The 10,913-nt window shown below is 28.2% G+C and overlaps 1 long non-coding RNA gene across 2 annotated transcripts; it reads left to right on the top strand.

Annotated features, from left to right (window-relative positions):
- The first annotated feature begins 1,191 nt into the window (after nt 1–1,191).
- LOC147813499 (uncharacterized) lies at nt 1,192–9,162 on the top strand. Of its 2 annotated transcripts, XR_015432478.1 has the most exons (5): nt 1,192–1,486; nt 3,164–3,193; nt 4,554–4,587; nt 5,216–5,260; nt 8,993–9,162. It is a non-coding gene; the product is annotated as an uncharacterized LOC147813499 (long non-coding RNA). The 2 variants fall into 2 exon arrangements; XR_015432479.1 differs by lacking the exon at nt 3,164–3,193.
- Nucleotides 9,163–10,913: the final 1,751 nt, after the last annotated feature.

The following is a 10,913-nucleotide window of genomic DNA, read 5'->3' as shown; positions in this document are numbered from 1 at the left end:
GACTACAAAAATATTATTTAAAGAAACATAGCACCTTTAAATTGCTCCGTTGACTAAAGTGACTATTTAATAATGTCTATTTCGTGTAGAATGTACGAACTTGAATGTTAAATATGTTATTTGAATGTGGTTTAACTCTCTACCAAGAGACGGGCATCTTCTCGTATGAATCGGCTCTGAAACAAAACAAAATCGAATTACACTAATTACACATTCAATTACATATAACTACTATTACTGAAAAAATAATCATCTTATTTTTCGTGATTGATTTTTGTGCTCATAATTTCGAGAGTTGTAAATAAACTATTTTTGTACTTAGCTAAAATGAACCTGTTATATAATTAACTTTCTTGTTATTCCCTTCCTAACTCCCATTTAGTATAATGTGAAACTTCATTGCTTTACTTCCTTTATCTTTTCCATTTCTCCAACTTTGAAATTGTAAGAGTCTTGATTGCATATTGCAGCATTTCATTTTCGGCCATGTGTAAAATATTACTTCTGCATAGTGATTGAACGACTTTTCGGGTGATCAAGTTGTTAAGCAGCACATCCCTCTGCTTATAACCTCTTTATATCAAAGAAGAACCAGGAATCGTCACAACTTATCTAGAAAGTTAAATTTATTACAGAAAAAGAGGAGGAAAACATGCTGGCATCTTTACTAATTCTTGATACGAAATTGGTCAAATGACAAGATATCCGTAGAATAAGGCAATCCGTAATGATCCGTTGGTAAAAAATTGTCTGTTGATGTCAGCGACAGATTGCCTTACTGTTTGAATCCTGTTGGATCACTAATTATATCACTTTCTTTACTAATGGTTGATAAGAAATTTGGTCAAATCTCAAGAACTCGTATTATAAGGCAATCCGTAGGAATCATTGACAGAATACTCTCTGTTGATGTCAGCGACTGAGTGCCATACTATTTGGATCATGTAGGATCAGCACAACATTTGTTCCCACGGCCCACTCCCGAAGAGTTCATTGATGTACTTTGAAAAGGACCACTTACGATTTCAACTTGGTGTTAAGAAATAGAGGGTTGACCTGTGAGCAGCAAATTCGTTGTTTTTGTCCGAATGGCATAGTTGCGGCTCAGTGGATAGCTAGCTTGCTAGTAATGAAGTGATCAAGGCTCAAATCCGAGAGATGGCTGGTCAAAATGAACTCTGCCCAGCAAAAACATAAGTTCTGGCCATCTTCGAAATTACTGACGGTACTGATTGAAAAGTGAAGGTGCAAATTACTGTCAGCTGGGTTGATTGCTGGGCCACCCTATGAACTTTTGCCAACATTGTAGGAAGTGTTGGGCCTGTACATTACAAACAGCCGCATCCCGTCAGTCTGAATCTACCCAATGGGCCACCAAGTTAAAGTTGTCTGCTGCCGCCAGTGAAGCGGTCGAGCGAGTAACTGTAACTGTGAATTTATTGTTTAGAAAAAGAAGCACGTTGGATTCTTATAATTTTCAAAAAAGGTAAGGTTTTATTTTTTTCTATTACATTGAAGTTATTATTTTAATCATTTTTGATTTACTATTGTTCAAATATGTTTACGACGTGCAGATTTCGGTTTACAAAGAACCGCGTTTGAAGTGCTGTTTTGGCGCTATGTTTTAGATTGGCAATCATCTTTATTCAATTAATACATCATAATTAACACCTTTCTAAGATAGAATAATAAAAAATATTAAATTTAATTCAATGAAAATGTACAGACAAATGTTTTATCAACACCAAGATCGCCGCCAAATTTTTAGCGACAATCGAGCAGTAGCACGCCAAAAACAAATATAAATTCTGTTGTACGATGACTCTTTAAGTGCAATTCATAATATGTTGTAGCATATGATATAAATCAGGTTTATCTAAGTATATTATGAAAATAGGTTTGTATAATAATCAAGAATTTTCATTAAAACTTATTTCTTTATGTTAAATAATATTTAGATTTTAGTTAACTAATTGCTGTTAGTAATATTAAAAATTGTTTCTGTTATATGTATTTCATTTATATGAAATTTTTGAGCTAAATTCAAGTGTAAAAATAGGTAAAGGTTTAATAATTTATACTAAATAGTTTAAATTAAGATGAAAAATTTATTTGTACATGTTAATATAAATAATTGCGAAGAATCGTGCTGTGAATTCTTAAACAACCTAAAAAAAATATAGATTATGGAAAGTTTTTTAGCACGCAGTTGCTCATACTTAATTGTATATTGGCTAACCCCACTTATACAAAAAAAAAATATTACAAAATTCTTTTATATTTTGAAATCAATATTAAGTTACTTCATAATTTTTGTTAAGAGTTAAGTTTCAAGTTAATATTCATATAAAATAATGCCCGATTTTTATAGGGATTACAAAAATATATAAAAGTTCAATACAATATGAAAACAAAATTCATACTCAATAAAAATAACAAACAACTCTTTTTCTATTAGTTTTAAAAATGTTAGAAAACCTGTTAGCGCTCTCCATGAATTTCTATAGGTTTTCTTATTTCTTGCTGTGTTTATTATTAATTTAATGAACTCTCACTCGTATTGGTAACATGCGATCAAAATTTCTACTTTTCGACTAGTTAGAGTACTAAAATCTACAGGAGCTCTGTACTTGTTGACAATTTAAATTACAATCATTTCCTGACCGCTATAGACAGAATATAATACCATTTTATTTACAAGTACAACTTCTTAAAAGGATGTTTGACCACTTTCGAAGTAGCCGAGGTGCTTCAAATTTAACTTGTATTCTATTGAGAAAACAAGTTATAACTGCTTCCAAATCACTGAAAGCTAAATTTATAATAATTTTTTGCAGAGAATCTTTCAGTGGAAATAAAAGTTTTTCAATTAACTCCTTGAAAGATTTTCAATGCTAACCTTATATTTTGTGATCCTAGAGCCGAACTTAGAAAATTTTGTTGTTTTATTGTTGACAATTCTGTTAAGAAAATTTCCTGACCTACAAGTTATTTTTCTCATTCTAATTTCTGAAAAATATTATTCTAATTTTCATTCAAACGTTTTGAGTGCCCGTTGTGTAATGCTTTTTAAATTTTTGCTGAAAGTTAAGCGAAATTTTTTTTACTGTATATCTCAAGTTAATATTCACCTTTTTTTTTCTTTTACCTCTTTAAATGTTAGAAAACCTGTGCCAGTCCTCCATGAATTTCTGTAAGTTTTATTACTTAATGTATTTATTATTTATTGAATTATCTCGCTTTCATGTTTGTAACAATGGTAACTTGCAATTGAAATTTCTACTATTTTCCAACTGAGTGAAGTACTGCGTCTCTGTTCTCATCAACTTCACTTTCCAAGTAGCTGAAGTGCTCCAAATTCAACTCTTATTCCATTGACAACTTACATCTTATCACTTAAAGGAATTTTTTTTTTCTTAAACTAAATATCAAATCCTTATATTGAGCTTTGTATGGAAGTGCTAGACTAATATAATTATTAATAATAGTTTATTAGACACAATATGCTTTAATATTAGATTCCATTGAACACTAATTTAAACGTAAATTTACGAGTAGTTTGAAACACGGCTTAACGAAAAAATCTAGCCGCTTTTTTTTATTGATAATTTTCTTATTTTATTTTCATAATCTGTTTTGGCTTGAGCAAAATAGTTGTTGTTTGCCTGTCAGTCTGACCACAGCAAAGTGAGGGTTTAAACGCACATATTTTAAATTATTGTACTAGGGGGCGAACCATATGGAAACGACAAAAATTTGATTATAATCAATTTGAAAAGTTTTTTTCAAAATAAATTAAATTTCAAAAATGACTTTTATGTGAAACTGTTCTATTTTACATAAATTAAATTGAGAAAAGCAACTATTACCAACCAATTCCCCTGATACAAATTTTTAAATTTATTAATAGTTAAAATGATTTATCAATTAACTTATTTTTTTTTTCATCATCTGCAGAATCTTTGATGTGCATAAATAATTTAATATTATTTTGAGAAGTAATATTTTAATTATTATTATTTGAATTATGATTTTAAAGAAGGATTAAGGACATTTTAATGTATTAAGCGAATTCATTTATAAAGTACAGTGAATTCTCACTTATGCACCAGTCTTTGGGACCAAGAGAAAAAGCGTATAAGATTTAAAAAACAGTAAGTTCATGCAAATAAGAAAAGCTTCAGATTCAGCAAAAGCTAAATTTACAATAATTTTTTGCCGAGAATCTATTAGTGGAAATAAAAAAATAAATTTCAATTAACTCTTAGGAAGATTTTCAATGCTAACCTTATATTTTGTGTTTTTTTTTATTGTTGACAATTCTGTTAATAAAATTTCCTGGTCGAAAAGTTATTTTTCTCATTCTAAATTTCCTGGCCTACAAGTTATTTTTCTCATTCTAATTTCTAAAAAATATTTTAATTTTTATTTAATCTTTCTGGGTGTCCATTGGGTAATACTTTTTAAATTTCTGCTAAGAGTTTACCGTAAAATATTTTTACTGTATACAAGGTAATATTTACATAAAAATATGACCTTTTTTTTCCTTTTAGCTTTTCAACCTGTGCCAGTCCACCATGAATTTCAGTAAGTTTTTTAACTTTTATCATATGCAGAATCTTGGATGTACATAATTAATTTAATATTAGGTACTTTGAGAAGTAGTATTTTAATTATTATTACTTGAATTATGATTTTAAAGAAGAATTAGGGACATTTTAATGTATAAAGCAAATTTATTTATAAAGTGCAGTGAATTCTCCCTTATGCATCAGTTTTTGGGACCAAGAGAAAAAGTGTATAAGATTTTAAAAACAGTAAGTTCATGCACATAAGAAAAGCTTCAGATTCAGCGAAAGCTAAATTTACAATAATTTTTTGTGGAGAATCTTTAAGTGGAAATAAAAAAATAAATTTCAATTAACTCTTTGGAAGATTTTAAACGCTGACCTTATATTTTGTGATCCTAGAGGCGAACTTAGAAAATTTTGTTGTTTTATTGATGACGATTCTGTTAATAAAATTTCGTAGCCTGCAAGTTATTTTTGTCATTCAAATTTCTAAAAAATATTATTCTAATTTTTACTTAATCTTTCTGGGTGTCCGTTGTATAATGTTTTTTAAATTTCTGCTAAAAGTTTACTGAAAAAATTTTTTACTGTATATCTCAAGTTAATATTTACATAAAAATAAGACCCTTTTTTTTCCCTTTTAGCTCTTCAAATGTTGGTAAACCTGTGCCAGTCCACCATGAATTTCTGTAAGTTTTATTACTTTTATCATCTGCAGAATCTTTGATATGCATAAATAATTTATTATTTTGAGAAGTATTATTTTAATTATTATTATTTGAATTATGATTTTAAAGAAGGATTAGGGACATTTTAATGCATTAAGCGAATTCATTTATAAAATACAGTGAATTCTCATTATGCTTCAGTCTTTGGGGCCAAGAGAAAAAGTCCATAAGATTTTAAAAACAGTAAGTTCATACAAATAAGAAAAGCTAGATAGAAAAGTTTCAATAGCTGAATAAAACTACAAATAGTCGTGAATAGCGGCTAAACCTTCTAATTGTTTTTAATGATTTCGAGTAATGTTTTTGTCATCTCTGTTTTCGCGTAAACTGAGTAATAGTAATCGCTATAGCTTTACATTCCTTGACCAAAAACTAACGTTTTAATTGGTGGTGGGAAAGACACTGCTAGATAAATTTTGAAAGCATATGGGTGGTATATATGGTGGTTTCAATGTGGGTGGTGTGATAGATAAGACACCTTATTCAAATTCATATAAAAAAATGTCTTCCTAGAAACAATAAAGGTGAAAAAAATCCCATAGGGAAGAAAAATGAACTGTATTACTAGATTCAGTAATTTATTTCCTTTTATCTGTAACGAAGATTGTTTATTTGCTTTAAACTGAAAACTTTTTCTAAAAAATGGGATTATTTTTTTCTATTTAAACAAAAAATAAAATCAAAATTTTAGACTTTTAAAAAAAAATTGTGTGCTGAATTGAAATATTTATTTTCTGAATGATGCATAAAGAATTATAATTATTATTATTTTCCTATATAATGATCAAGGGCCTTTGAAAACCTTTGTATATATGCAAAAGGCACATAAAAGAGGTGGCGCAGAAGTGATTGGTCACTGTATGTAGTTTTATATTTTAATAATGGTTATTAATTTTCATTTTAATCGTTCACTTCCCTATTCAATGAAAAAAAGTGTTATATTTATAAATTTTATTGATGTATATAAAATATTTTTTTAAAAATTTTATTAAGTACAGTAAGATTTTGATTGTGAAAACACAATCATATTTAAAAACCTACCTTGTTAACATAGCTTAAAAACGTGTAGGTTAAAGAGAAAAAAAAAAGTAACGACAAAGTACTGATTTGAAGCATCTTGAAACTAACCTGTACAATATTGAATGCCTTCTAAGACATTATTTGGTAGAAAAAATTTTTGCGATAAGAACAATTTTTTAGTCCAAGCAAATAAAATGCCCCGTAAAAGTTAAAAAATTCTTAATAAAATGTGCAAGTAAATTTAATTTATGGTAACTAAGAAATAATGTTAATAACACCTACATTTCACTTATTTATCTATTCTTCAATAGTACAAAATATTTTTATTTGGCAAAAATATATACACCTACCTTTTTAAAAACAAAAAAGTTTTCTTGAAACAGAAGTTTAAAATGTAAACACATTAGGAATCTCTAAACTAACATTTAAGTGCGACAGAAGCAAAAAGATTATAGAAATCTTACGATTTTATGAGTTAAACGAGATGAAAAACATCAGAACCAGTTTAATTGCATATTGAAATGTTGAAGTTTTTAAAGATTCTTTTTTAACTTTCCGCCCTATAAACGGGTTGTGGTTGTGTGACGTGGGCGACCCTGCTTCACCACAGGTGCCCACTGGGTAACGAGAAGAAAGTAGTAGTTCTGGCATTCCTGTGGCCAATGGGACAACCCCCCAATGCCTGCAATTTTTAAAAAAAAAGGGAAAAAAGTCTATAATAAGGAAACGCCCATTGTAACGCTCCTGTCCTTGGGCAATCAAACAGGTTTAAATGTTTTCAGTCTAATTTTTCTCTGAATTATTCATTAGATTTAAATAAGTTTTGTTTCTTTTTATTTGTGGCCCATAATGTGTGTATCCTATTACAGAGTTTATTTGCTAGAATTCGAAAAGTATATGTTGAAAGTGGTTAATGTTATTCTAATCTACAGAATACTCCTGCTATTCTAATCTACAGAAAATGACAACTAATTTTTCTGTATCAAATAAAAATGCAGTGTACCTCCTCGAGAAGGGCCAACCGTCCTCACTGCCCTTTGACGACACTGTCTGATAATATTCGTTTTAAAAAATTTAATGTGTAAATGATTACACACTTTTAAAATTATTCGTATTAATAAGTTTGATTCAGATACCATTACAAATATTTACTTTGTTAATTCTCAACTGGTTAAATTTTTAAAAGATTTTTTTAGTATCAATAAGTTTATTAAAAGATTTTTTAAAAATATTTGAAATGAATATTTTTTTTAAAAATATGTACCTTTCAATATTTATTTTTAATTAATCGTTTATTAGTTAATAGTTTAAATTATGGAAAAAGCTTTCAAGTTTAACAATATTTTTTTCTATTGCACAATGTTTTCTATTGCACAATGATTTTCTATTAGCATGTTTTTTTTCTTTGTAAGCTACAAATTTTTCTCATTTTGATAATGGGTGAGAACTACTTTTTGAAATATACATGTAAAATAGTAGGTATAGGATGGTAATTTTACAGTCGTTAAGAATCGAATTCAGCTGTTACATAATAGTACACATTTTGTTAACTATTTACGGTGTTAATTAAAAGCCCTTTAAAAACTCGGTGTACCCTTTTTTTTTTAGGAAGCACCTTTCCCTTTTTTATTCCTAGGCATAGTAATGGAGTATTTAACAAATATTTTTTGTTAAAAAAAGGAACTAAATTAATAAAAAAATTTGAAGAAAAGAAATTTCATCAGAGATGTAAACAATGTTATTAATATTTATGTAAACTTTTCATTTTTTGTCTTACATCTATACCAGTTATATAAAGACATTACGGAAATCGTGACATTGGTCAAATCTGTCGTTATTCTTATCTAGTTCTTGTGTTTTTTATATGAGGAAAATATTAATTTCACAAAGCATCACCATTAAAGTAATTTAAGAATTTATTGATTTATAAAGTTATTACAGAATTGTAAAATTATCTGCCTTTTTAACTAGCAAATTTTGAGCAACCTTTTTTCATATGGTTTCAATTCTGGTTTCAATTCAATACATATTATTGTTTTGATGCCTATTTTAATATGAAAAATGTTGTAAATTTTGAAATTTTTTTTGTCAAGGGTATACAATTAAAAATTTAATCATAAAAGTAAAGCGAAAAAGAAATACTATTGATACATTCGTGCATGTAAGTAATATATATTTAAAAGTAATTTTTCTTCTATACCTTTCCTTGAAACAATAATTTACATTAGAATATCATAATTGTTTTAAATATTAAATGCAATAAAATTGAGCACCATAAAATTAATGAAGAAAAAACTGCATGTTTTTTAAAATTAAATATTTTCTGAGAAAAGGTGAGCACAAAATTAAACACCCTGAATAACTTTTCATTTAACAGTTAGATTTTCATGTACTAGTTGTCAATCTTAATGGGTTCGTGAGTCAATATTCAATAATTTCATTCAGAAAGGACTTTTATGTTCAAAATCTTTCTAAATTATATAACAGGTGTATGTTTTGCATGGTGTTACTAATTTGAAGACTAATTTGATGAGTCAAAATTTATCAATGAAATGATAAAAGCAAAAACTTTTCGATAGAAATTTTAGTTTTAAAAGCTCATTTTCACAAAAATACTTATGTTTTTAAAATATACGATTTGCATAATTTTTATTTTATTATCCTCTCTTTCAGGAGAACTCTTCTGTGCTATTCCAAGTGATTCTATGTAGACAAAGATATGATTTCTCTGTTGTTTTTATTATTTTTAAAATTAAATTGAAATTTGTGTAATATTTGTATTGATTAAGGTTATGTCTTTGTATTTATATGTCTTTGTATAATAAAATGTTTGCAAGAGACAATGTTGATTATTCATTTAACTAATTTCAGGGTACATTCAATTCATTACATGACTAGCTACATTAGTACATTTTTGTCCAATACACCTATTTTTTGTTAAATTTGCTGCAAGACTAAATATAATCAGTAAAACATGAATTCATGATCAGTATCGCACTAAATGATCATCTCTGGACAGCCTCTTAATATTATCGGCTGTAGGTTGTATTTATTTTTGTATAGGGTACAATGGTATCACTAGATTCCTTAAGAACACAGCTTTTATTTTAAAACATATATATACTGACTACAAGCTATTATAGACATATATATTGACTTCAAGTTAAAACTTGAAAAATTACTTGTGAGATACAGAATTTTCATAATTCTGGACAGCAGTTTTATTATTCTGCTTTTAGGTAGAATATCACTGTAAAGAAAAGATTATTACATATGTTTACCTAGTTTAAAAATGTATTGATAAGTGGAAGCATAGATTGTGCACAGCAAATCTTTAGGACTAAGGGGTTGAACTGTGTAAAAAATATTCTTTGCATAAAACAATTTAAATGAAAAAATTAACCTAGAAATATTTTCTTAGTTCATATATTAATAATTTATTCAGAAATGTATTAGATAGCTAGATATTTATTTAGCTAATTGAATTAAATAAAAATTAGGTTTGTGGTTTTAATTACTCCTGTAACTAGGTCAATGACCTCTCGTAAACCTCTATAAACTAAAGGGATGCTGCTGGGTGTATATAAATTGCTGGCCCTCAATTATTGATTCATTGATTACCCTCTACTGGAAAATGTCGGGCAATCACTCACCCAGCGCGTTTTAGACAGTAACTGCTGGGTTAGGTACTACCGGCCATCGATAGGCCGGTATTGTTGGCTCGACAGAAGGCCAGCCATTCACTTTAGTACAGTTGAAAGTGACTTTTGCCGGCACAGACCCGTCGCTTTAGCTGGTGGCAAACAGCAGTTTTGTGGAGCTGGACCTACAGATTTGTTTTTGCTGGGTGATAACAGCTCACACCAAACAAATAGCTGACTGAAAGTATTCTGAGTAATGGAAAATCATAGGTTTAAAATTTATGTCATAGGACAAGCCGCAGAAGGTTCTCGTAGTTTTCCTCCCTATGCAACGCAAATGAAGTATAGTTCTACATTAAAGTATTTAACAAAGGCTAATTTACTTCAGTGCATTATCCGGTAATTATTTTGTCTTCTGGATTAGGTTCAAAATTTATAAATTTGTCTAATATATAATAAGAGTTAAAAAATATTTTCAGTCCAATTAGTAATTCTTTGTTAATCTTTATTTCCATTAACTAAGATAGCTGTCTGAACATTTCAAAGTTAAAAAAGAATAAAACAGGTCATTAAGAAAATAAATATTCTTAAAGACATTATTTTTACAGCTAATCATAATTGTATCGTGATCTACATTTATTCATTTTGATTAAGGAAATTATTTACTTCATTTATTAAACTAAATGACGCAAATAATTTCTTTTAAAGATTGATTTTATAAATCATCAGATGAAAAATAACGCCATGCGTTTATATCCAAAATGAATATTAAATTTCTATTACATAATTAGGTTTTAAAATTCGATTGAAAAGTTTTCCTAGTTAATGAAGCAAATAGCTCTTTTATGATTACCCCAAAGCAAATACTTAATTTGCTAAAAACTTGTGGTTACTCAGTTTTTTCCCCTGCAAAAATCACTTCAAACATTTTTGTTTTATATTAAGACCGTGTT

This window comes from Parasteatoda tepidariorum, chromosome 3, assembly GCF_982258835.1.
Source record: "Parasteatoda tepidariorum strain Cologne lab strain chromosome 3, Ptep-v5.0, whole genome shotgun sequence".
Taxonomy (NCBI): domain Eukaryota; kingdom Metazoa; phylum Arthropoda; class Arachnida; order Araneae; family Theridiidae; genus Parasteatoda; species Parasteatoda tepidariorum.
This window is presented reverse-complemented; position numbering and strand designations above follow the sequence as displayed.